Source organism: Anarhichas minor, unplaced genomic scaffold (genome assembly GCF_050575085.1).
Source record: "Anarhichas minor isolate MPS153535 unplaced genomic scaffold, ASM5057508v1 ptg000025l, whole genome shotgun sequence".
In the NCBI taxonomy this organism is placed as follows: Eukaryota; Metazoa; Chordata; class Actinopteri; order Perciformes; family Anarhichadidae; genus Anarhichas; species Anarhichas minor.
This window is the reverse complement of record NW_027466471.1, coordinates 1,300,838-1,324,459: the sequence shown is the minus strand read 5'-3', so window position 1 is coordinate 1,324,459 and position 23,622 is coordinate 1,300,838. Positions and strand designations below refer to the sequence as shown.

Sequence of the window (23,622 nt, the reverse complement as noted above, 5' to 3'; positions counted from 1 at the left end):
GTCCTATTCCCTGCACAGATAACATACTAACGGATGCCAAATAAGAAACGGTCTACCAAAACTGTGTATTTTTTGATGGTGTAGAGGTTCCATGGTGTAATGGTTAGCACTCTGGACTCTGAATCCAGTGATCTGAGTTCAAATCTCAGTGGAACCTGTTTTTAAGCTAGAGTAAAGGTCAAAGAAGGTCAAAAAATGCAACCTTTCCACATCTCAGCAAAAGTTGGACTGGTGTGGCCATCTTGCTTCAGGTACAAGTGAGACCGGAGAGGAGTGTCTTGACCTTCACCGGAGTGATCTAAGAATGAAGTACTATTGACAGGGAGCAAAATGGTTTCCACTTAAATCATGGATGCACACTTTGTATTGTGTCTTGTAATCACCATAAAAAAAGAAGTTTGACTGAGATTTCAACTCAGGTTCTTGCCGTTAGAGTCTAAAGTGTTCGTCATCAAGGGACCCGTATACTCCATCAGAGGTGGTTGTTGGATGGTCGACCAGCTTTGGAAACCCCATCGACCCACAGCTTTCCGACGTCAGATGGGGGCTGTGTCCAACCATTTGTGTGTTAAAAAAACACAAGGGGCTGTGTTAGTGGGGTCAACGGCAATGAATACTGATTCAAGACGTCGTGTTTGCGGAACATATTAATGCACTTAAAGGCTCATTAGATGGCAAAACAAAGCAAATTCAGGGTATTTTTCAGTCAGGATGGCCGAGCGGTCCAAGGCGCTGCGTTAAGGTCGCAGTCTCCACTGGAGGCGTGGGTTCGAATCCCACTTCTGACAGCAATTGTTTTTCACTGGTTGCGTTGACTGTAACATGATATTGTGAAAGAAAGCTTAGCAATGCTTTGTATGTCAAGGAGCAGGCATTTGACAAACTACTGCACGACCACTGCAGCAGCAGCATTTGCAAGCCTCTACATTATCAACCAATGTAATCTAACCATGTGTTTGTAAACAGTTGGCCTATATTTTGCTGGATTCATTGATTGTAGGAAGTCTCTCAAAACAATTTCTTTACTTGTCATTTCCCAAATCCTCTGCTGATCTTACTAAAATTCTGAAGTTAGCCTGAAACGGTTTCTGTGTCTTGTTAGCTTCTTTGTCATTGGTAACGTTGTATGCCTTCTATGTCCTATTCCCTGCACAGATAACATACTAACGGATGCCAAATAAGAAACGGTCTACCAAAACTGTGTATTTTTTGATGGTGTAGAGGTTCCATGGTGTAATGGTTAGCACTCTGGACTCTGAATCCAGTGATCTGAGTTCAAATCTCAGTGGAACCTGTTTTTAAGCTAGAGTAAAGGTCAAAGAAGGTCAAAAAATGCAACCTTTCCACATCTCAGCAAAAGTTGGACTGGTGTGGCCATCTTGCTTCAGGTACAAGTGAGACCGGAGAGGAGTGTCTTGACCTTCACCGGAGTGATCTAAGAATGAAGTACTATTGACAGGGAGCAAAATGGTTTCCACTTAAATCATGGATGCACACTTTGTATTGTGTCTTGTAATCACCATAAAAAAAGAAGTTTGACTGAGATTTCAACTCAGGTTCTTGCCGTTAGAGTCTAAAGTGTTCGTCATCAAGGGACCCGTATACTCCATCAGAGGTGGTTGTTGGATGGTCGACCAGCTTTGGAAACCCCATCGACCCACAGCTTTCCGACGTCAGATGGGGGCTGTGTCCAACCATTTGTGTGTTAAAAAAACACAAGGGGCTGTGTTAGTGGGGTCAACGGCAATGAATACTGATTCAAGACGTCGTGTTTGCGGAACATATTAATGCACTTAAAGGCTCATTAGATGGCAAAACAAAGCAAATTCAGGGTTTTTTTCAGTCAGGATGGCCGAGCGGTCCAAGGCGCTGCGTTCAGGTCGCAGTCTCCACTGGAGGCGTGGGTTTGAATCCCACTTCTGACAGCAATTGTTTTTCACTGGTTGCGTTGACTGTAACATGATATTGTGAAAGAAAGCTTAGCAATGCTTTGTATGTCAAGGAGCAGGCATTTGACAAACTACTGCACGACCACTGCAGCAGCAGCATTTGCAAGCCTCTACATTATCAACCAATGTAATCTAACCATGTGTTTGTAAACAGTTGGCCTATATTTTGCTGGATTCATTGTTTGTATGAAGTCTCTCAAAACAATTTCTTTACTTGTCACTTCCCAAATCCTCTGCTGAGCTTACTAAAATCCTTAAGTCAGCCTGAAACGGTTTCTGTGTCTTGTTAGCTTCTTTGTCATTGGTAACGTTGTATGCCTTCTATGTCCTATTCCCTGCACAGATAACATACTAACGGATGCCAAATAAGAAACGGTCTACCAAAACTGTGTATTTTTTGATGGTGTAGAGGTTCCATGGTGTAATGGTTAGCACTCTGGACTCTGAATCCAGTGATCTGAGTTCAAATCTCAGTGGAACCTGTTTTTAAGCTAGAGTAAAGGTCAAAGAAGTTAGCACTCTGGACTCTGAATCCAGTGATCTGAGTTCAAATCTCAGTGGAACCTGTTTTTAAGCTAGAGTAAAGGTCAAAGAAGGTCAAAAAATGCAACCTTTCCACATCTCAGCAAAAGTTGGACTGGTGTGGCCATCTTGCTTCAGGTACAAGTGAGACCGGAGAGGAGTGTCTTGACCTTCACCGGAGTGATCTAAGAATGAAGTACTATTGACAGGGAGCAAAATGGTTTCCACTTAAATCATGGATGCACACTTTGTATTGTGTCTTGTAATCACCATAAAAAAAGAAGTTTGACTGAGATTTCAACTCAGGTTCTTGCCGTTAGAGTCTAAAGTGTTCGTCATCAAGGGACCCGTATACTCCATCAGAGGTGGTTGTTGGATGGTCGACCAGCTTTGGAAACCCCATCGACCCACAGCTTTCCGACGTCAGATGGGGGCTGTGTCCAACCATTTGTGTGTTAAAAAAACACAAGGGGCTGTGTTAGTGGGGTCAACGGCAATGAATACTGATTCAAGACGTCGTGTTTGCGGAACATATTAATACACTTAAAGGCTCATTAGATGGCAAAACAAAGCAAATTCAGGGTTTTTTTCAGTCAGGATGGCCGAGCGGTCCAAGGCGCTGCGTTAAGGTCGCAGTCTCCACTGGAGGCGTGGGTTCGAATCCCACTTCTGACAGCAATTGTTTTTCACTGGTTGCGTTGACTGTAACATGATATTGTGAAAGAAAGCTTAGCAATGCTTTGTATGTCAAGGAGCAGGCATTTGACAAACTACTGCACGACCACTGCAGCAGCAGCATTTGCAAGCCTCTACATTATCAACCAATGTAATCTAACCATGTGTTTGTAAACAGTTGGCCTATATTTTGCTGGATTCATTGTTTGTATGAAGTCTCTCAAAACAATTTCTTTACTTGTCACTTCCCAAATCCTCTGCTGAGCTTACTAAAATCCTTAAGTCAGCCTGAAACGGTTTCTGTGTCTTGTTAGCTTCTTTGTCATTGGTAACGTTGTATGCCTTCTATGTCCTATTCCCTGCACAGATAACATACTAACGGATGCCAAATAAGAAACGGTCTACCAAAACTGTGTATTTTTTGATGGTGTAGAGGTTCCATGGTGTAATGGTTAGCACTCTGGACTCTGAATCCAGTGATCTGAGTTCAAATCTCAGTGGAACCTGTTTTTAAGCTAGAGTAAAGGTCAAAGAAGGTCAAAAAATGCAACCTTTCCACATCTCAGCAAAAGTTGGACTGGTGTGGCCATCTTGCTTCAGGTACAAGTGAGACCGGAGAGGAGTGTCTTGACCTTCACCGGAGTGATCTAAGAATGAAGTACTATTGACAGGGAGCAAAATGGTTTCCACTTAAATCATGGATGCACACTTTGTATTGTGTCTTGTAATCACCATAAAAAAAGAAGTTTGACTGAGATTTCAACTCAGGTTCTTGCCGTTAGAGTCTAAAGTGTTCGTCATCAAGGGACCCGTATACTCCATCAGAGGTGGTTGTTGGATGGTCGACCAGCTTTGGAAACCCCATCGACCCACAGCTTTCCGACGTCAGATGGGGGCTGTGTCCAACCATTTGTGTGTTAAAAAAACACAAGGGGCTGTGTTAGTGGGGTCAACGGCAATGAATACTGATTCAAGACGTCGTGTTTGCGGAACATATTAATACACTTAAAGGCTCATTAGATGGCAAAACAAAGCAAATTCAGGGTTTTTTTCATTTAGGATGGCCGAGCGGTCCAAGGCGCTGCGTTAAGGTCGCAGTCTCCACTGGAGGCGTGGGTTCGAATCCCACTTCTGACAGCAATTGTTTTTCACTGGTTGCGTTGACTGTAACATGATATTGTGAAAGAAAGCTTAGCAATGCTTTGTATGTCAAGGAGCAGGCATTTGACAAACTACTGCACGACCACTGCAGCAGCAGCATTTGCAAGCCTCTACATTATCAACCAATGTAATCTAACCATGTGTTTGTAAACAGTTGGCCTATATTTTGCTGGATTCATTGTTTGTATGAAGTCTCTCAAAACAATTTCTTTACTTGTCACTTCCCAAATCCTCTGCTGAGCTTACTAAAATCCTTAAGTCAGCCTGAAACGGTTTCTGTGTCTTGTTAGCTTCTTTGTCATTGGTAACGTTGTATGCCTTCTATGTCCTATTCCCTGCACAGATAACATACTAACGGATGCCAAATAAGAAACGGTCTACCAAAACTGTGTATTTTTTGATGGTGTAGAGGTTCCATGGTGTAATGGTTAGCACTCTGGACTCTGAATCCAGTGATCTGAGTTCAAATCTCAGTGGAACCTGTTTTTAAGCTAGAGTAAAGGTCAAAGAAGGTCAAAAAATGCAACCTTTCCACATCTCAGCAAAAGTTGGACTGGTGTGGCCATCTTGCTTCAGGTACAAGTGAGACCGGAGAGGAGTGTCTTGACCTTCACCGGAGTGATCTAAGAATGAAGTACTATTGACAGGGAGCAAAATGGTTTCCACTTAAATCATGGATGCACACTTTGTATTGTGTCTTGTAATCACCATAAAAAAAGAAGTTTGACTGAGATTTCAACTCAGGTTCTTGCCGTTAGAGTCTAAAGTGTTCGTCATCAAGGGACCCGTATACTCCATCAGAGGTGGTTGTTGGATGGTCGACCAGCTTTGGAAACCCCATCGACCCACAGCTTTCCGACGTCAGATGGGGGCTGTGTCCAACCATTTGTGTGTTAAAAAAACACAAGGGGCTGTGTTAGTGGGGTCAACGGCAATGAATACTGATTCAAGACGTCGTGTTTGCGGAACATATTAATACACTTAAAGGCTCATTAGATGGCAAAACAAAGCAAATTCAGGGTTTTTTTCAGTCAGGATGGCCGAGCGGTCCAAGGCGCTGCGTTAAGGTCGCAGTCTCCACTGGAGGCGTGGGTTCGAATCCCACTTCTGACAGCAATTGTTTTTCACTGGTTGCGTTGACTGTAACATGATATTGTGAAAGAAAGCTTAGCAATGCTTTGTATGTCAAGGAGCAGGCATTTGACAAACTACTGCACGACCACTGCAGCAGCAGCATTTGCAAGCCTCTACATTATCAACCAATGTAATCTAACCATGTGTTTGTAAACAGTTGGCCTATATTTTGCTGGATTCATTGTTTGTATGAAGTCTCTCAAAACAATTTCTTTACTTGTCACTTCCCAAATCCTCTGCTGAGCTTACTAAAATCCTTAAGTCAGCCTGAAACGGTTTCTGTGTCTTGTTAGCTTCTTTGTCATTGGTAACGTTGTATGCCTTCTATGTCCTATTCCCTGCACAGATAACATACTAACGGATGCCAAATAAGAAACGGTCTACCAAAACTGTGTATTTTTTGATGGTGTAGAGGTTCCATGGTGTAATGGTTAGCACTCTGGACTCTGAATCCAGTGATCTGAGTTCAAATCTCAGTGGAACCTGTTTTTAAGCTAGAGTAAAGGTCAAAGAAGGTCAAAAAATGCAACCTTTCCACATCTCAGCAAAAGTTGGACTGGTGTGGCCATCTTGCTTCAGGTACAAGTGAGACCGGAGAGGAGTGTCTTGACCTTCACCGGAGTGATCTAAGAATGAAGTACTATTGACAGGGAGCAAAATGGTTTCCACTTAAATCATGGATGCACACTTTGTATTGTGTCTTGTAATCACCATAAAAAAAGAAGTTTGACTGAGATTTCAACTCAGGTTCTTGCCGTTAGAGTCTAAAGTGTTCGTCATCAAGGGACCCGTATACTCCATCAGAGGTGGTTGTTGGATGGTCGACCAGCTTTGGAAACCCCATCGACCCACAGCTTTCCGACGTCAGATGGGGGCTGTGTCCAACCATTTGTGTGTTAAAAAAACACAAGGGGCTGTGTTAGTGGGGTCAACGGCAATGAATACTGATTCAAGACGTCGTGTTTGCGGAACATATTAATGCACTTAAAGGCTCATTAGATGGCAAAACAAAGCAAATTCAGGGTTTTTTTCAGTCAGGATGGCCGAGCGGTCCAAGGCGCTGCGTTCAGGTCGCAGTCTCCACTGGAGGCGTGGGTTTGAATCCCACTTCTGACAGCAATTGTTTTTCACTGGTTGCGTTGACTGTAACATGATATTGTGAAAGAAAGCTTAGCAATGCTTTGTATGTCAAGGAGCAGGCATTTGACAAACTACTGCACGACCACTGCAGCAGCAGCATTTGCAAGCCTCTACATTATCAACCAATGTAATCTAACCATGTGTTTGTAAACAGTTGGCCTATATTTTGCTGGATTCATTGTTTGTATGAAGTCTCTCAAAACAATTTCTTTACTTGTCACTTCCCAAATCCTCTGCTGAGCTTACTAAAATCCTTAAGTCAGCCTGAAACGGTTTCTGTGTCTTGTTAGCTTCTTTGTCATTGGTAACGTTGTATGCCTTCTATGTCCTATTCCCTGCACAGATAACATACTAACGGATGCCAAATAAGAAACGGTCTACCAAAACTGTGTATTTTTTGATGGTGTAGAGGTTCCATGGTGTAATGGTTAGCACTCTGGACTCTGAATCCAGTGATCTGAGTTCAAATCTCAGTGGAACCTGTTTTTAAGCTAGAGTAAAGGTCAAAGAAGGTCAAAAAATGCAACCTTTCCACATCTCAGCAAAAGTTGGACTGGTGTGGCCATCTTGCTTCAGGTACAAGTGAGACCGGAGAGGAGTGTCTTGACCTTCACCGGAGTGATCTAAGAATGAAGTACTATTGACAGGGAGCAAAATGGTTTCCACTTAAATCATGGATGCACACTTTGTATTGTGTCTTGTAATCACCATAAAAAAAGAAGTTTGACTGAGATTTCAACTCAGGTTCTTGCCGTTAGAGTCTAAAGTGTTCGTCATCAAGGGACCCGTATACTCCATCAGAGGTGGTTGTTGGATGGTCGACCAGCTTTGGAAACCCCATCGACCCACAGCTTTCCGACGTCAGATGGGGGCTGTGTCCAACCATTTGTGTGTTAAAAAAACACAAGGGGCTGTGTTAGTGGGGTCAACGGCAATGAATACTGATTCAAGACGTCGTGTTTGCGGAACATATTAATGCACTTAAAGGCTCATTAGATGGCAAAACAAAGCAAATTCAGGGTTTTTTTCAGTCAGGATGGCCGAGCGGTCCAAGGCGCTGCGTTCAGGTCGCAGTCTCCACTGGAGGCGTGGGTTTGAATCCCACTTCTGACAGCAATTGTTTTTCACTGGTTGCGTTGACTGTAACATGATATTGTGAAAGAAAGCTTAGCAATGCTTTGTATGTCAAGGAGCAGGCATTTGACAAACTACTGCACGACCACTGCAGCAGCAGCATTTGCAAGCCTCTACATTATCAACCAATGTAATCTAACCATGTGTTTGTAAACAGTTGGCCTATATTTTGCTGGATTCATTGTTTGTATGAAGTCTCTCAAAACAATTTCTTTACTTGTCACTTCCCAAATCCTCTGCTGAGCTTACTAAAATCCTTAAGTCAGCCTGAAACGGTTTCTGTGTCTTGTTAGCTTCTTTGTCATTGGTAACGTTGTATGCCTTCTATGTCCTATTCCCTGCACAGATAACATACTAACGGATGCCAAATAAGAAACGGTCTACCAAAACTGTGTATTTTTTGATGGTGTAGAGGTTCCATGGTGTAATGGTTAGCACTCTGGACTCTGAATCCAGTGATCTGAGTTCAAATCTCAGTGGAACCTGTTTTTAAGCTAGAGTAAAGGTCAAAGAAGGTCAAAAAATGCAACCTTTCCACATCTCAGCAAAAGTTGGACTGGTGTGGCCATCTTGCTTCAGGTACAAGTGAGACCGGAGAGGAGTGTCTTGACCTTCACCGGAGTGATCTAAGAATGAAGTACTATTGACAGGGAGCAAAATGGTTTCCACTTAAATCATGGATGCACACTTTGTATTGTGTCTTGTAATCACCATAAAAAAAGAAGTTTGACTGAGATTTCAACTCAGGTTCTTGCCGTTAGAGTCTAAAGTGTTCGTCATCAAGGGACCCGTATACTCCATCAGAGGTGGTTGTTGGATGGTCGACCAGCTTTGGAAACCCCATCGACCCACAGCTTTCCGACGTCAGATGGGGGCTGTGTCCAACCATTTGTGTGTTAAAAAAACACAAGGGGCTGTGTTAGTGGGGTCAACGGCAATGAATACTGATTCAAGACGTCGTGTTTGCGGAACATATTAATGCACTTAAAGGCTCATTAGATGGCAAAACAAAGCAAATTCAGGGTTTTTTTCAGTCAGGATGGCTGAGCGGTCCAAGGCGCTGCGTTAAGGTCGCAGTCTCCACTGGAGGCGTGGGTTCGAATCCCACTTCTGACAGCAATTGTTTTTCACTGGTTGCGTTGACTGTAACATGATATTGTGAAAGAAAGCTTAGCAATGCTTTGTATGTCAAGGAGCAGGCATTTGACAAACTACTGCACGACCACTGCAGCAGCAGCATTTGCAAGCCTCTACATTATCAACCAATGTAATCTAACCATGTGTTTGTAAACAGTTGGCCTATATTTTGCTGGATTCATTGTTTGTATGAAGTCTCTCAAAACAATTTCTTTACTTGTCACTTCCCAAATCCTCTGCTGAGCTTACTAAAATCCTTAAGTCAGCCTGAAACGGTTTCTGTGTCTTGTTAGCTTCTTTGTCATTGGTAACGTTGTATGCCTTCTATGTCCTATTCCCTGCACAGATAACATACTAACGGATGCCAAATAAGAAACGGTCTACCAAAACTGTGTATTTTTTGATGGTGTAGAGGTTCCATGGTGTAATGGTTAGCACTCTGGACTCTGAATCCAGTGATCTGAGTTCAAATCTCAGTGGAACCTGTTTTTAAGCTAGAGTAAAGGTCAAAGAAGGTCAAAAAATGCAACCTTTCCACATCTCAGCAAAAGTTGGACTGGTGTGGCCATCTTGCTTCAGGTACAAGTGAGACCGGAGAGGAGTGTCTTGACCTTCACCGGAGTGATCTAAGAATGAAGTACTATTGACAGGGAGCAAAATGGTTTCCACTCAAATCATGGATGCACACTTTGTATTGTGTCTTGTAATCACCATAAAAAAAGAAGTTTGACTGAGATTTCAACTCAGGTTCTTGCCGTTAGAGTCTAAAGTGTTCGTCATCAAGGGACCCGTATACTCCATCAGAGGTGGTTGTTGGATGGTCGACCAGCTTTGGAAACCCCATCGACCCACAGCTTTCCGACGTCAGATGGGGGCTGTGTCCAACCATTTGTGTGTTAAAAAAACACAAGGGGCTGTGTTAGTGGGGTCAACGGCAATGAATACTGATTCAAGACGTCGTGTTTGCGGAACATATTAATGCACTTAAAGGCTCATTAGATGGCAAAACAAAGCAAATTCAGGGTTTTTTTCAGTCAGGATGGCCGAGCGGTCCAAGGCGCTGCGTTCAGGTCGCAGTCTCCACTGGAGGCGTGGGTTTGAATCCCACTTCTGACAGCAATTGTTTTTCACTGGTTGCGTTGACTGTAACATGATATTGTGAAAGAAAGCTTAGCAATGCTTTGTATGTCAAGGAGCAGGCATTTGACAAACTACTGCACGACCACTGCAGCAGCAGCATTTGCAAGCCTCTACATTATCAACCAATGTAATCTAACCATGTGTTTGTAAACAGTTGGCCTATATTTTGCTGGATTCATTGTTTGTATGAAGTCTCTCAAAACAATTTCTTTACTTGTCACTTCCCAAATCCTCTGCTGAGCTTACTAAAATCCTTAAGTCAGCCTGAAACGGTTTCTGTGTCTTGTTAGCTTCTTTGTCATTGGTAACGTTGTATGCCTTCTATGTCCTATTCCCTGCACAGATAACATACTAACGGATGCCAAATAAGAAACGGTCTACCAAAACTGTGTATTTTTTGATGGTGTAGAGGTTCCATGGTGTAATGGTTAGCACTCTGGACTCTGAATCCAGTGATCTGAGTTCAAATCTCAGTGGAACCTGTTTTTAAGCTAGAGTAAAGGTCAAAGAAGGTCAAAAAATGCAACCTTTCCACATCTCAGCAAAAGTTGGACTGGTGTGGCCATCTTGCTTCAGGTACAAGTGAGACCGGAGAGGAGTGTCTTGACCTTCACCGGAGTGATCTAAGAATGAAGTACTATTGACAGGGAGCAAAATGGTTTCCACTCAAATCATGGATGCACACTTTGTATTGTGTCTTGTAATCACCATAAAAAAAGAAGTTTGACTGAGATTTCAACTCAGGTTCTTGCCGTTAGAGTCTAAAGTGTTCGTCATCAAGGGACCCGTATACTCCATCAGAGGTGGTTGTTGGATGGTCGACCAGCTTTGGAAACCCCATCGACCCACAGCTTTCCGACGTCAGATGGGGGCTGTGTCCAACCATTTGTGTGTTAAAAAAACACAAGGGGCTGTGTTAGTGGGGTCAACGGCAATGAATACTGATTCAAGACGTCGTGTTTGCGGAACATATTAATGCACTTAAAGGCTCATTAGATGGCAAAACAAAGCAAATTCAGGGTTTTTTTCAGTCAGGATGGCCGAGCGGTCCAAGGCGCTGCGTTCAGGTCGCAGTCTCCACTGGAGGCGTGGGTTTGAATCCCACTTCTGACAGCAATTGTTTTTCACTGGTTGCGTTGACTGTAACATGATATTGTGAAAGAAAGCTTAGCAATGCTTTGTATGTCAAGGAGCAGGCATTTGACAAACTACTGCACGACCACTGCAGCAGCAGCATTTGCAAGCCTCTACATTATCAACCAATGTAATCTAACCATGTGTTTGTAAACAGTTGGCCTATATTTTGCTGGATTCATTGTTTGTATGAAGTCTCTCAAAACAATTTCTTTACTTGTCACTTCCCAAATCCTCTGCTGAGCTTACTAAAATCCTTAAGTCAGCCTGAAACGGTTTCTGTGTCTTGTTAGCTTCTTTGTCATTGGTAACGTTGTATGCCTTCTATGTCCTATTCCCTGCACAGATAACATACTAACGGATGCCAAATAAGAAACGGTCTACCAAAACTGTGTATTTTTTGATGGTGTAGAGGTTCCATGGTGTAATGGTTAGCACTCTGGACTCTGAATCCAGTGATCTGAGTTCAAATCTCAGTGGAACCTGTTTTTAAGCTAGAGTAAAGGTCAAAGAAGGTCAAAAAATGCAACCTTTCCACATCTCAGCAAAAGTTGGACTGGTGTGGCCATCTTGCTTCAGGTACAAGTGAGACCGGAGAGGAGTGTCTTGACCTTCACCGGAGTGATCTAAGAATGAAGTACTATTGACAGGGAGCAAAATGGTTTCCACTTAAATCATGGATGCACACTTTGTATTGTGTCTTGTAATCACCATAAAAAAAGAAGTTTGACTGAGATTTCAACTCAGGTTCTTGCCGTTAGAGTCTAAAGTGTTCGTCATCAAGGGACCCGTATACTCCATCAGAGGTGGTTGTTGGATGGTCGACCAGCTTTGGAAACCCCATCGACCCACAGCTTTCCGACGTCAGATGGGGGCTGTGTCCAACCATTTGTGTGTTAAAAAAACACAAGGGGCTGTGTTAGTGGGGTCAACGGCAATGAATACTGATTCAAGACGTCGTGTTTGCGGAACATATTAATGCACTTAAAGGCTCATTAGATGGCAAAACAAAGCAAATTCAGGGTTTTTTTCAGTCAGGATGGCCGAGCGGTCCAAGGTGCTGCGTTCAGGTCGCAGTCTCCACTGGAGGCGTGGGTTTGAATCCCACTTCTGACAGCAATTGTTTTTCACTGGTTGCGTTGACTGTAACATGATATTGTGAAAGAAAGCTTAGCAATGCTTTGTATGTCAAGGAGCAGGCATTTGACAAACTACTGCACGACCACTGCAGCAGCAGCATTTGCAAGCCTCTACATTATCAACCAATGTAATCTAACCATGTGTTTGTAAACAGTTGGCCTATATTTTGCTGGATTCATTGTTTGTATGAAGTCTCTCAAAACAATTTCTTTACTTGTCACTTCCCAAATCCTCTGCTGAGCTTACTAAAATCCTTAAGTCAGCCTGAAACGGTTTCTGTGTCTTGTTAGCTTCTTTGTCATTGGTAACGTTGTATGCCTTCTATGTCCTATTCCCTGCACAGATAACATACTAACGGATGCCAAATAAGAAACGGTCTACCAAAACTGTGTATTTTTTGATGGTGTAGAGGTTCCATGGTGTAATGGTTAGCACTCTGGACTCTGAATCCAGTGATCTGAGTTCAAATCTCAGTGGAACCTGTTTTTAAGCTAGAGTAAAGGTCAAAGAAGGTCAAAAAATGCAACCTTTCCACATCTCAGCAAAAGTTGGACTGGTGTGGCCATCTTGCTTCAGGTACAAGTGAGACCGGAGAGGAGTGTCTTGACCTTCACCGGAGTGATCTAAGAATGAAGTACTATTGACAGGGAGCAAAATGGTTTCCACTTAAATCATGGATGCACACTTTGTATTGTGTCTTGTAATCACCATAAAAAAAGAAGTTTGACTGAGATTTCAACTCAGGTTCTTGCCGTTAGAGTCTAAAGTGTTCGTCATCAAGGGACCCGTATACTCCATCAGAGGTGGTTGTTGGATGGTCGACCAGCTTTGGAAACCCCATCGACCCACAGCTTTCCGACGTCAGATGGGGGCTGTGTCCAACCATTTGTGTGTTAAAAAAACACAAGGGGCTGTGTTAGTGGGGTCAACGGCAATGAATACTGATTCAAGACGTCGTGTTTGCGGAACATATTAATGCACTTAAAGGCTCATTAGATGGCAAAACAAAGCAAATTCAGGGTATTTTTCAGTCAGGATGGCCGAGCGGTCCAAGGCGCTGCGTTAAGGTCGCAGTCTCCACTGGAGGCGTGGGTTCGAATCCCACTTCTGACAGCAATTGTTTTTCACTGGTTGCGTTGACTGTAACATGATATTGTGAAAGAAAGCTTAGCAATGCTTTGTATGTCAAGGAGCAGGCATTTGACAAACTACTGCACGACCACTGCAGCAGCAGCATTTGCAAGCCTCTACATTATCAACCAATGTAATCTAACCATGTGTTTGTAAACAGTTGGCCTATATTTTGCTGGATTCATTGATTGTAGGAAGTCTCTCAAAACAATTTCTTTACTTGTCATTTCCCAAATCCTCTGCTGATCTTACTAAAATTCTGAAGTTAGCCTGAAACGGTTTCTGTGTCTTGTTAGCTTCTTTGTCATTGGTAACGTTGTATGCCTTCTATGTCCTATTCCCTGCACAGATAACATACTAACGGATGCCAAATAAGAAACGGTCTACCAAAACTGTGTATTTTTTGATGGTGTAGAGGTTCCATGGTGTAATGGTTAGCACTCTGGACTCTGAATCCAGTGATCTGAGTTCAAATCTCAGTGGAACCTGTTTTTAAGCTAGAGTAAAGGTCAAAGAAGGTCAAAAAATGCAACCTTTCCACATCTCAGCAAAAGTTGGACTGGTGTGGCCATCTTGCTTCAGGTACAAGTGAGACCGGAGAGGAGTGTCTTGACCTTCACCGGAGTGATCTAAGAATGAAGTACTATTGACAGGGAGCAAAATGGTTTCCACTTAAATCATGGATGCACACTTTGTATTGTGTCTTGTAATCACCATAAAAAAAGAAGTTTGACTGAGATTTCAACTCAGGTTCTTGCCGTTAGAGTCTAAAGTGTTCGTCATCAAGGGACCCGTATACTCCATCAGAGGTGGTTGTTGGATGGTCGACCAGCTTTGGAAACCCCATCGACCCACAGCTTTCCGACGTCAGATGGGGGCTGTGTCCAACCATTTGTGTGTTAAAAAAACACAAGGGGCTGTGTTAGTGGGGTCAACGGCAATGAATACTGATTCAAGACGTCGTGTTTGCGGAACATATTAATACACTTAAAGGCTCATTAGATGGCAAAACAAAGCAAATTCAGGGTTTTTTTCAGTCAGGATGGCCGAGCGGTCCAAGGCGCTGCGTTAAGGTCGCAGTCTCCACTGGAGGCATGGGTTCGAATCCCACTTCTGACAGCAATTGTTTTTCACTGGTTGCGTTGACTGTAACATGATATTGTGAAAGAAAGCTTAGCAATGCTTTGTATGTCAAGGAGCAGGCATTTGACAAACTACTGCACGACCACTGCAGCAGCAGCATTTGCAAGCCTCTACATTATCAACCAATGTAATCTAACCATGTGTTTGTAAACAGTTGGCCTATATTTTGCTGGATTCATTGTTTGTATGAAGTCTCTCAAAACAATTTCTTTACTTGTCACTTCCCAAATCCTCTGCTGAGCTTACTAAAATCCTTAAGTCAGCCTGAAACGGTTTCTGTGTCTTGTTAGCTTCTTTGTCATTGGTAACGTTGTATGCCTTCTATGTCCTATTCCCTGCACAGATAACATACTAACGGATGCCAAATAAGAAACGGTCTACCAAAACTGTGTATTTTTTGATGGTGTAGAGGTTCCATGGTGTAATGGTTAGCACTCTGGACTCTGAATCCAGTGATCTGAGTTCAAATCTCAGTGGAACCTGTTTTTAAGCTAGAGTAAAGGTCAAAGAAGGTCAAAAAATGCAACCTTTCCACATCTCAGCAAAAGTTGGACTGGTGTGGCCATCTTGCTTCAGGTACAAGTGAGACCGGAGAGGAGTGTCTTGACCTTCACCGGAGTGATCTAAGAATGAAGTACTATTGACAGGGAGCAAAATGGTTTCCACTTAAATCATGGATGCACACTTTGTATTGTGTCTTGTAATCACCATAAAAAAAGAAGTTTGACTGAGATTTCAACTCAGGTTCTTGCCGTTAGAGTCTAAAGTGTTCGTCATCAAGGGACCCGTATACTCCATCAGAGGTGGTTGTTGGATGGTCGACCAGCTTTGGAAACCCCATCGACCCACAGCTTTCCGACGTCAGATGGGGGCTGTGTCCAACCATTTGTGTGTTAAAAAAACACAAGGGGCTGTGTTAGTGGGGTCAACGGCAATGAATACTGATTCAAGACGTCGTGTTTGCGGAACATATTAATACACTTAAAGGCTCATTAGATGGCAAAACAAAGCAAATTCAGGGTTTTTTTCAGTCAGGATGGCCGAGCGGTCCAAGGCGCTGCGTTAAGGTCGCAGTCTCCACTGGAGGCGTGGGTTCGAATCCCACTTCTGACAGCAATTGTTTTTCACTGGTTGCGTTGACTGTAACATGATATTGTGAAAGAAAGCTTAGCAATGCTTTGTATGTCAAGGAGCAGGCATTTGACAAACTACTGCACGACCACTGCAGCAGCAGCATTTGCAAGCCTCTACATTATCAACCAATGTAATCTAACCATGTGTTTGTAAACAGTTGGCCTATATTTTGCTGGATTCATTGTTTGTATGAAGTCTCTCAAAACAATTTCTTTACTTGTCACTTCCCAAATCCTCTGCTGAGCTTACTAAAATCCTTAAGTCAGCCTGAAACGGTTTCTGTGTCTTGTTAGCTTCTTTGTCATTGGTAACGTTGTATGCCTTCTATGTCCTATTCCCTGCACAGATAACATACTAACGGATGCCAAATAAGAAACGGTCTACCAAAACTGTGTATTTTTTGATGGTGTAGAGGTTCCATGGTGTAATGGTTAGCACTCTGGACTCTGAATCCAGTGATCTGAGTTCAAATCTCAGTGGAACCTGTTTTTAAGCTAGAGTAAAGGTCAAAGAAGGTCAAAAAATGCAACCTTTCCACATCTCAGCAAAAGTTGGACTGGTGTGGCCATCTTGCTTCAGGTACAAGTGAGACCGGAGAGGAGTGTCTTGACCTTCACCGGAGTGATCTAAGAATGAAGTACTATTGACAGGGAGCAAAATGGTTTCCACTCAAATCATGGATGCACACTTTGTATTGTGTCTTGTAATCACCATAAAAAAAGAAGTTTGACTGAGATTTCAACTCAGGTTCTTGCCGTTAGAGTCTAAAGTGTTCGTCATCAAGGGACCCGTATACTCCATCAGAGGTGGTTGTTGGATGGTCGACCAGCTTTGGAAACCCCATCGACCCACAGCTTTCCGACGTCAGATGGGGGCTGTGTCCAACCATTTGTGTGTTAAAAAAACACAAGGGGCTGTGTTAGTGGGGTCAACGGCAATGAATACTGATTCAAGACGTCGTGTTTGCGGAACATATTAATGCACTTAAAGGCTCATTAGATGGCAAAACAAAGCAAATTCAGGGTTTTTTTCAGTCAGGATGGCCGAGCGGTCCAAGGCGCTGCGTTCAGGTCGCAGTCTCCACTGGAGGCGTGGGTTTGAATCCCACTTCTGACAGCAATTGTTTTTCACTGGTTGCGTTGACTGTAACATGATATTGTGAAAGAAAGCTTAGCAATGCTTTGTATGTCAAGGAGCAGGCATTTGACAAACTACTGCACGACCACTGCAGCAGCAGCATTTGCAAGCCTCTACATTATCAACCAATGTAATCTAACCATGTGTTTGTAAACAGTTGGCCTATATTTTGCTGGATTCATTGTTTGTATGAAGTCTCTCAAAACAATTTCTTTACTTGTCACTTCCCAAATCCTCTGCTGAGCTTACTAAAATCCTTAAGTCAGCCTGAAACGGTTTCTGTGTCTTGTTAGCTTCTTTGTCATTGGTAACGTTGTATGCCTTCTATGTCCTATTCCCTGCACAGATAACATACTAACGGATGCCAAATAAGAAACGGTCTACCAAAACTGTGTATTTTTTGATGGTGTAGAGGTTCCATGGTGTAATGGTTAGCACTCTGGACTCTGAATCCAGTGATCTGAGTTCAAATCTCAGTGGAACCTGTTTTTAAGCTAGAGTAAAGGTCAAAGAAGGTCAAAAAATGCAACCTTTCCACATCTCAGCAAAAGTTGGACTGGTGTGGCCATCTTGCTTCAGGTACAAGTGAGACCGGAGAGGAGTGTCTTGACCTTCACCGGAGTGATCTAAGAATGAAGTACTATTGACAGGGAGCAAAATGGTTTCCACTTAAATCATGGATGCACACTTTGTATTGTGTCTTGTAATCACCATAAAAAAAGAAGTTTGACTGAGATTTCAACTCAGGTTCTTGCCGTTAGAGTCTAAAGTGTTCGTCATCAAGGGACCCGTATACTCCATCAGAGGTGGTTGTTGGATGGTCGACCAGCTTTGGAAACCCCATCGACCCACAGCTTTCCGACGTCAGATGGGGGCTGTGTCCAACCATTTGTGTGTTAAAAAAACACAAGGGGCTGTGTTAGTGGGGTCAACGGCAATGAATACTGATTCAAGACGTCGTGTTTGCGGAACATATTAATGCACTTAAAGGCTCATTAGATGGCAAAACAAAGCAAATTCAGGGTTTTTTTCAGTCAGGATGGCCGAGCGGTCCAAGGTGCTGCGTTCAGGTCGCAGTCTCCACTGGAGGCGTGGGTTTGAATCCCACTTCTGACAGCAATTGTTTTTCACTGGTTGCGTTGACTGTAACATGATATTGTGAAAGAAAGCTTAGCAATGCTTTGTATGTCAAGGAGCAGGCATTTGACAAACTACTGCACGACCACTGCAGCAGCAGCATTTGCAAGCCTCTACATTATCAACCAATGTAATCTAACCATGTGTTTGTAAACAGTTGGCCTATATTTTGCTGGATTCATTGTTTGTATGAAGTCTCTCAAAACAATTTCTTTACTTGTCACTTCCCAAATCCTCTGCTGAGCTTACTAAAATCCTTAAGTCAGCCTGAAACGGTTTCTGTGTCTTGTTAGCTTCTTTGTCATTGGTAACGTTGTATGCCTTCTATGTCCTATTCCCTGCACAGATAACATACTAACGGATGCCAAATAAGAAACGGTCTACCAAAACTGTGTATTTTTTGATGGTGTAGAGGTTCCATGGTGTAATGGTTAGCACTCTGGACTCTGAATCCAGTGATCTGAGTTCAAATCTCAGTGGAACCTGTTTTTAAGCTAGAGTAAAGGTCAAAGAAGGTCAAAAAATGCAACCTTTCCACATCTCAGCAAAAGTTGGACTGGTGTGGCCATCTTGCTTCAGGTACAAGTGAGACCGGAGAGGAGTGTCTTGACCTTCACCGGAGTGATCTAAGAATGAAGTACTATTGACAGGGAGCAAAATGGTTTCCACTTAAATCATGGATGCACACTTTGTATTGTGTCTTGTAATCACCATAAAAAAAGAAGTTTGACTGAGATTTCAACTCAGGTTCTTGCCGTTAGAGTCTAAAGTGTTCGTCATCAAGGGACCCGTATACTCCATCAGAGGTGGTTGTTGGATGGTCGACCAGCTTTGGAAACCCCATCGACCCACAGCTTTCCGACGTCAGATGGGGGCTGTGTCCAACCATTTGTGTGTTAAAAAAACACAAGGGGCTGTGTTAGTGGGGTCAACGGCAATGAATACTGATTCAAGACGTCGTGTTTGCGGAACATATTAATGCACTTAAAGGCTCATTAGATGGCAAAACAAAGCAAATTCAGGGTATTTTTCAGTCAGGATGGCCGAGCGGTCCAAGGCGCTGCGTTAAGGTCGCAGTCTCCACTGGAGGCGTGGGTTCGAATCCCACTTCTGACAGCAATTGTTTTTCACTGGTTGCGTTGACTGTAACATGATATTGTGAAAGAAAGCTTAGCAATGCTTTGTATGTCAAGGAGCAGGCATTTGACAAACTACTGCACGACCACTGCAGCAGCAGCATTTGCAAGCCTCTACATTATCAACCAATGTAATCTAACCATGTGTTTGTAAACAGTTGGCCTATATTTTGCTGGATTCATTGATTGTAGGAAGTCTCTCAAAACAATTTCTTTACTTGTCATTTCCCAAATCCTCTGCTGATCTTACTAAAATTCTGAAGTTAGCCTGAAACGGTTTCTGTGTCTTGTTAGCTTCTTTGTCATTGGTAACGTTGTATGCCTTCTATGTCCTATTCCCTGCACAGATAACATACTAACGGATGCCAAATAAGAAACGGTCTACCAAAACTGTGTATTTTTTGATGGTGTAGAGGTTCCATGGTGTAATGGTTAGCACTCTGGACTCTGAATCCAGTGATCTGAGTTCAAATCTCAGTGGAACCTGTTTTTAAGCTAGAGTAAAGGTCAAAGAAGGTCAAAAAATGCAACCTTTCCACATCTCAGCAAAAGTTGGACTGGTGTGGCCATCTTGCTTCAGGTACAAGTGAGACCGGAGAGGAGTGTCTTGACCTTCACCGGAGTGATCTAAGAATGAAGTACTATTGACAGGGAGCAAAATGGTTTCCACTTAAATCATGGATGCACACTTTGTATTGTGTCTTGTAATCACCATAAAAAAAGAAGTTTGACTGAGATTTCAACTCAGGTTCTTGCCGTTAGAGTCTAAAGTGTTCGTCATCAAGGGACCCGTATACTCCATCAGAGGTGGTTGTTGGATGGTCGACCAGCTTTGGAAACCCCATCGACCCACAGCTTTCCGACGTCAGATGGGGGCTGTGTCCAACCATTTGTGTGTTAAAAAAACACAAGGGGCTGTGTTAGTGGGGTCAACGGCAATGAATACTGATTCAAGACGTCGTGTTTGCGGAACATATTAATACACTTAAAGGCTCATTAGATGGCAAAACAAAGCAAATTCAGGGTTTTTTTCAGTCAGGATGGCCGAGCGGTCCAAGGCGCTGCGTTAAGGTCGCAGTCTCCACTGGAGGCGTGGGTTCGAATCCCACTTCTGACAGCAATTGTTTTTCACTGGTTGCGTTGACTGTAACATGATATTGTGAAAGAAAGCTTAGCAATGCTTTGTATGTCAAGGAGCAGGCATTTGACAAACTACTGCACGACCACTGCAGCAGCAGCATTTGCAAGCCTCTACATTATCAACCAATGTAATCTAACCATGTGTTTGTAAACAGTTGGCCTATATTTTGCTGGATTCATTGTTTGTATGAAGTCTCTCAAAACAATTTCTTTACTTGTCACTTCCCAAATCCTCTGCTGAGCTTACTAAAATCCTTAAGTCAGCCTGAAACGGTTTCTGTGTCTTGTTAGCTTCTTTGTCATTGGTAACGTTGTATGCCTTCTATGTCCTATTCCCTGCACAGATAACATACTAACGGATGCCAAATAAGAAACGGTCTACCAAAACTGTGTATTTTTTGATGGTGTAGAGGTTCCATGGTGTAATGGTTAGCACTCTGGACTCTGAATCCAGTGATCTGAGTTCAAATCTCAGTGGAACCTGTTTTTAAGCTAGAGTAAAGGTCAAAGAAGGTCAAAAAATGCAACCTTTCCACATCTCAGCAAAAGTTGGACTGGTGTGGCCATCTTGCTTCAGGTACAAGTGAGACCGGAGAGGAGTGTCTTGACCTTCACCGGAGTGATCTAAGAATGAAGTACTATTGACAGGGAGCAAAATGGTTTCCACTTAAATCATGGATGCACACTTTGTATTGTGTCTTGTAATCACCATAAAAAAAGAAGTTTGACTGAGATTTCAACTCAGGTTCTTGCCGTTAGAGTCTAAAGTGTTCGTCATCAAGGGACCCGTATACTCCATCAGAGGTGGTTGTTGGATGGTCGACCAGCTTTGGAAACCCCATCGACCCACAGCTTTCCGACGTCAGATGGGGGCTGTGTCCAACCATTTGTGTGTTAAAAAAACACAAGGGGCTGTGTTAGTGGGGTCAACGGCAATGAATACTGATTCAAGACGTCGTGTTTGCGGAACATATTAATGCACTTAAAGGCTCATTAGATGGCAAAACAAAGCAAATTCAGGGTATTTTTCAGTCAGGATGGCCGAGCGGTCCAAGGCGCTGCGTTAAGGTCGCAGTCTCCACTGGAGGCGTGGGTTCGAATCCCACTTCTGACAGCAATTGTTTTTCACTGGTTGCGTTGACTGTAACATGATATTGTGAAAGAAAGCTTAGCAATGCTTTGTATGTCAAGGAGCAGGCATTTGACAAACTACTGCACGACCACTGCAGCAGCAGCATTTGCAAGCCTCTACATTATCAACCAATGTAATCTAACCATGTGTTTGTAAACAGTTGGCCTATATTTTGCTGGATTCATTGATTGTAGGAAGTCTCTCAAAACAATTTCTTTACTTGTCATTTCCCAAATCCTCTGCTGATCTTACTAAAATTCTGAAGTTAGCCTGAAACGGTTTCTGTGTCTTGTTAGCTTCTTTGTCATTGGTAACGTTGTATGCCTTCTATGTCCTATTCCCTGCACAGATAACATACTAACGGATGCCAAATAAGAAACGGTCTACCAAAACTGTGTATTTTTTGATGGTGTAGAGGTTCCATGGTGTAATGGTTAGCACTCTGGACTCTGAATCCAGTGATCTGAGTTCAAATCTCAGTGGAACCTGTTTTTAAGCTAGAGTAAAGGTCAAAGAAGGTCAAAAAATGCAACCTTTCCACATCTCAGCAAAAGTTGGACTGGTGTGGCCATCTTGCTTCAGGTACAAGTGAGACCGGAGAGGAGTGTCTTGACCTTCACCGGAGTGATCTAAGAATGAAGTACTATTGACAGGGAGCAAAATGGTTTCCACTTAAATCATGGATGCACACTTTGTATTGTGTCTTGTAATCACCATAAAAAAAGAAGTTTGACTGAGATTTCAACTCAGGTTCTTGCCGTTAGAGTCTAAAGTGTTCGTCATCAAGGGACCCGTATACTCCATCAGAGGTGGTTGTTGGATGGTCGACCAGCTTTGGAAACCCCATCGACCCACAGCTTTCCGACGTCAGATGGGGGCTGTGTCCAACCATTTGTGTGTTAAAAAAACACAAGGGGCTGTGTTAGTGGGGTCAACGGCAATGAATACTGATTCAAGACGTCGTGTTTGCGGAACATATTAATACACTTAAAGGCTCATTAGATGGCAAAACAAAGCAAATTCAGGGTTTTTTTCAGTCAGGATGGCCGAGCGGTCCAAGGCGCTGCGTTAAGGTCGCAGTCTCCACTGGAGGCATGGGTTCGAATCCCACTTCTGACAGCAATTGTTTTTCACTGGTTGCGTTGACTGTAACATGATATTGTGAAAGAAAGCTTAGCAATGCTTTGTATGTCAAGGAGCAGGCATTTGACAAACTACTGCACGACCACTGCAGCAGCAGCATTTGCAAGCCTCTACATTATCAACCAATGTAATCTAACCATGTGTTTGTAAACAGTTGGCCTATATTTTGCTGGATTCATTGTTTGTATGAAGTCTCTCAAAACAATTTCTTTACTTGTCACTTCCCAAATCCTCTGCTGAGCTTACTAAAATCCTTAAGTCAGCCTGAAACGGTTTCTGTGTCTTGTTAGCTTCTTTGTCATTGGTAACGTTGTATGCCTTCTATGTCCTATTCCCTGCACAGATAACATACTAACGGATGCCAAATAAGAAACGGTCTACCAAAACTGTGTATTTTTTGATGGTGTAGAGGTTCCATGGTGTAATGGTTAGCACTCTGGACTCTGAATCCAGTGATCTGAGTTCAAATCTCAGTGGAACCTGTTTTTAAGCTAGAGTAAAGGTCAAAGAAGGTCAAAAAATGCAACCTTTCCACATCTCAGCAAAAGTTGGACTGGTGTGGCCATCTTGCTTCAGGTACAAGTGAGACCGGAGAGGAGTGTCTTGACCTTCACCGGAGTGATCTAAGAATGAAGTACTATTGACAGGGAGCAAAATGGTTTCCACTTAAATCATGGATGCACACTTTGTATTGTGTCTTGTAATCACCATAAAAAAAGAAGTTTGACTGAGATTTCAACTCAGGTTCTTGCCGTTAGAGTCTAAAGTGTTCGTCATCAAGGGACCCGTATACTCCATCAGAGGTGGTTGTTGGATGGTCGACCAGCTTTGGAAACCCCATCGACCCACAGCTTTCCGACGTCAGATGGGGGCTGTGTCCAACCATTTGTGTGTTAAAAAAACACAAGGGGCTGTGTTAGTGGGGTCAACGGCAATGAATACTGATTCAAGACGTCGTGTTTGCGGAACATATTAATACACTTAAAGGCTCATTAGATGGCAAAACAAAGCAAATTCAGGGTTTTTTTCAGTCAGGATGGCCGAGCGGTCCAAGGCGCTGCGTTAAGGTCGCAGTCTCCACTGGAGGCGTGGGTTCGAATCCCACTTCTGACAGCAATTGTTT

The 23,622-nt window shown here is 43.1% G+C and overlaps 30 non-coding genes across 30 annotated transcripts; all 30 read left to right on the top strand.

Moving 5' to 3' along the window:
* The first annotated feature begins 85 nt into the window (after positions 1 to 85).
* On the top strand, positions 86 to 157 carry trnaq-cug (transfer RNA glutamine (anticodon CUG)). Its single transcript has one exon. It is a non-coding gene; the product is annotated as a tRNA-Gln (tRNA).
* A 548-nt stretch (positions 158 to 705) lies between these two features.
* trnal-aag (transfer RNA leucine (anticodon AAG)) lies at positions 706 to 788 on the top strand. The gene has a single exon. It is a non-coding gene; the product is annotated as a tRNA-Leu (tRNA).
* A 434-nt stretch (positions 789 to 1,222) lies between these two features.
* On the top strand, positions 1,223 to 1,294 carry trnaq-cug (transfer RNA glutamine (anticodon CUG)). The gene has a single exon. It is a non-coding gene; the product is annotated as a tRNA-Gln (tRNA).
* A 1,065-nt stretch (positions 1,295 to 2,359) lies between these two features.
* On the top strand, positions 2,360 to 2,431 carry trnaq-cug (transfer RNA glutamine (anticodon CUG)). The gene has a single exon. It is a non-coding gene; the product is annotated as a tRNA-Gln (tRNA).
* Positions 2,432 to 3,063: 632 nt separating this feature from the next.
* Positions 3,064 to 3,146, top strand: trnal-aag (transfer RNA leucine (anticodon AAG)). The gene has a single exon. It is a non-coding gene; the product is annotated as a tRNA-Leu (tRNA).
* A 434-nt stretch (positions 3,147 to 3,580) lies between these two features.
* Positions 3,581 to 3,652, top strand: trnaq-cug (transfer RNA glutamine (anticodon CUG)). The gene has a single exon. It is a non-coding gene; the product is annotated as a tRNA-Gln (tRNA).
* A 1,065-nt stretch (positions 3,653 to 4,717) lies between these two features.
* On the top strand, positions 4,718 to 4,789 carry trnaq-cug (transfer RNA glutamine (anticodon CUG)). Its single transcript has one exon. It is a non-coding gene; the product is annotated as a tRNA-Gln (tRNA).
* Positions 4,790 to 5,337: 548 nt separating this feature from the next.
* trnal-aag (transfer RNA leucine (anticodon AAG)) lies at positions 5,338 to 5,420 on the top strand. Its single transcript has one exon. It is a non-coding gene; the product is annotated as a tRNA-Leu (tRNA).
* Positions 5,421 to 5,854: 434 nt separating this feature from the next.
* Positions 5,855 to 5,926, top strand: trnaq-cug (transfer RNA glutamine (anticodon CUG)). Its single transcript has one exon. It is a non-coding gene; the product is annotated as a tRNA-Gln (tRNA).
* Positions 5,927 to 6,991: 1,065 nt separating this feature from the next.
* trnaq-cug (transfer RNA glutamine (anticodon CUG)) lies at positions 6,992 to 7,063 on the top strand. Its single transcript has one exon. It is a non-coding gene; the product is annotated as a tRNA-Gln (tRNA).
* A 1,065-nt stretch (positions 7,064 to 8,128) lies between these two features.
* Positions 8,129 to 8,200, top strand: trnaq-cug (transfer RNA glutamine (anticodon CUG)). The gene has a single exon. It is a non-coding gene; the product is annotated as a tRNA-Gln (tRNA).
* Positions 8,201 to 9,265: 1,065 nt separating this feature from the next.
* On the top strand, positions 9,266 to 9,337 carry trnaq-cug (transfer RNA glutamine (anticodon CUG)). Its single transcript has one exon. It is a non-coding gene; the product is annotated as a tRNA-Gln (tRNA).
* Positions 9,338 to 10,402: 1,065 nt separating this feature from the next.
* On the top strand, positions 10,403 to 10,474 carry trnaq-cug (transfer RNA glutamine (anticodon CUG)). Its single transcript has one exon. It is a non-coding gene; the product is annotated as a tRNA-Gln (tRNA).
* Positions 10,475 to 11,539: 1,065 nt separating this feature from the next.
* On the top strand, positions 11,540 to 11,611 carry trnaq-cug (transfer RNA glutamine (anticodon CUG)). Its single transcript has one exon. It is a non-coding gene; the product is annotated as a tRNA-Gln (tRNA).
* Positions 11,612 to 12,676: 1,065 nt separating this feature from the next.
* On the top strand, positions 12,677 to 12,748 carry trnaq-cug (transfer RNA glutamine (anticodon CUG)). The gene has a single exon. It is a non-coding gene; the product is annotated as a tRNA-Gln (tRNA).
* A 548-nt stretch (positions 12,749 to 13,296) lies between these two features.
* On the top strand, positions 13,297 to 13,379 carry trnal-aag (transfer RNA leucine (anticodon AAG)). Its single transcript has one exon. It is a non-coding gene; the product is annotated as a tRNA-Leu (tRNA).
* Positions 13,380 to 13,813: 434 nt separating this feature from the next.
* On the top strand, positions 13,814 to 13,885 carry trnaq-cug (transfer RNA glutamine (anticodon CUG)). The gene has a single exon. It is a non-coding gene; the product is annotated as a tRNA-Gln (tRNA).
* A 1,065-nt stretch (positions 13,886 to 14,950) lies between these two features.
* On the top strand, positions 14,951 to 15,022 carry trnaq-cug (transfer RNA glutamine (anticodon CUG)). The gene has a single exon. It is a non-coding gene; the product is annotated as a tRNA-Gln (tRNA).
* A 548-nt stretch (positions 15,023 to 15,570) lies between these two features.
* trnal-aag (transfer RNA leucine (anticodon AAG)) lies at positions 15,571 to 15,653 on the top strand. The gene has a single exon. It is a non-coding gene; the product is annotated as a tRNA-Leu (tRNA).
* A 434-nt stretch (positions 15,654 to 16,087) lies between these two features.
* Positions 16,088 to 16,159, top strand: trnaq-cug (transfer RNA glutamine (anticodon CUG)). Its single transcript has one exon. It is a non-coding gene; the product is annotated as a tRNA-Gln (tRNA).
* Positions 16,160 to 17,224: 1,065 nt separating this feature from the next.
* trnaq-cug (transfer RNA glutamine (anticodon CUG)) lies at positions 17,225 to 17,296 on the top strand. Its single transcript has one exon. It is a non-coding gene; the product is annotated as a tRNA-Gln (tRNA).
* A 1,065-nt stretch (positions 17,297 to 18,361) lies between these two features.
* On the top strand, positions 18,362 to 18,433 carry trnaq-cug (transfer RNA glutamine (anticodon CUG)). Its single transcript has one exon. It is a non-coding gene; the product is annotated as a tRNA-Gln (tRNA).
* A 548-nt stretch (positions 18,434 to 18,981) lies between these two features.
* On the top strand, positions 18,982 to 19,064 carry trnal-aag (transfer RNA leucine (anticodon AAG)). The gene has a single exon. It is a non-coding gene; the product is annotated as a tRNA-Leu (tRNA).
* A 434-nt stretch (positions 19,065 to 19,498) lies between these two features.
* On the top strand, positions 19,499 to 19,570 carry trnaq-cug (transfer RNA glutamine (anticodon CUG)). The gene has a single exon. It is a non-coding gene; the product is annotated as a tRNA-Gln (tRNA).
* A 548-nt stretch (positions 19,571 to 20,118) lies between these two features.
* Positions 20,119 to 20,201, top strand: trnal-aag (transfer RNA leucine (anticodon AAG)). Its single transcript has one exon. It is a non-coding gene; the product is annotated as a tRNA-Leu (tRNA).
* Positions 20,202 to 20,635: 434 nt separating this feature from the next.
* On the top strand, positions 20,636 to 20,707 carry trnaq-cug (transfer RNA glutamine (anticodon CUG)). The gene has a single exon. It is a non-coding gene; the product is annotated as a tRNA-Gln (tRNA).
* Positions 20,708 to 21,255: 548 nt separating this feature from the next.
* trnal-aag (transfer RNA leucine (anticodon AAG)) lies at positions 21,256 to 21,338 on the top strand. The gene has a single exon. It is a non-coding gene; the product is annotated as a tRNA-Leu (tRNA).
* Positions 21,339 to 21,772: 434 nt separating this feature from the next.
* On the top strand, positions 21,773 to 21,844 carry trnaq-cug (transfer RNA glutamine (anticodon CUG)). Its single transcript has one exon. It is a non-coding gene; the product is annotated as a tRNA-Gln (tRNA).
* A 1,065-nt stretch (positions 21,845 to 22,909) lies between these two features.
* Positions 22,910 to 22,981, top strand: trnaq-cug (transfer RNA glutamine (anticodon CUG)). Its single transcript has one exon. It is a non-coding gene; the product is annotated as a tRNA-Gln (tRNA).
* A 548-nt stretch (positions 22,982 to 23,529) lies between these two features.
* Positions 23,530 to 23,612, top strand: trnal-aag (transfer RNA leucine (anticodon AAG)). The gene has a single exon. It is a non-coding gene; the product is annotated as a tRNA-Leu (tRNA).
* The last annotated feature ends 10 nt before the right edge of the window (positions 23,613 to 23,622 follow it).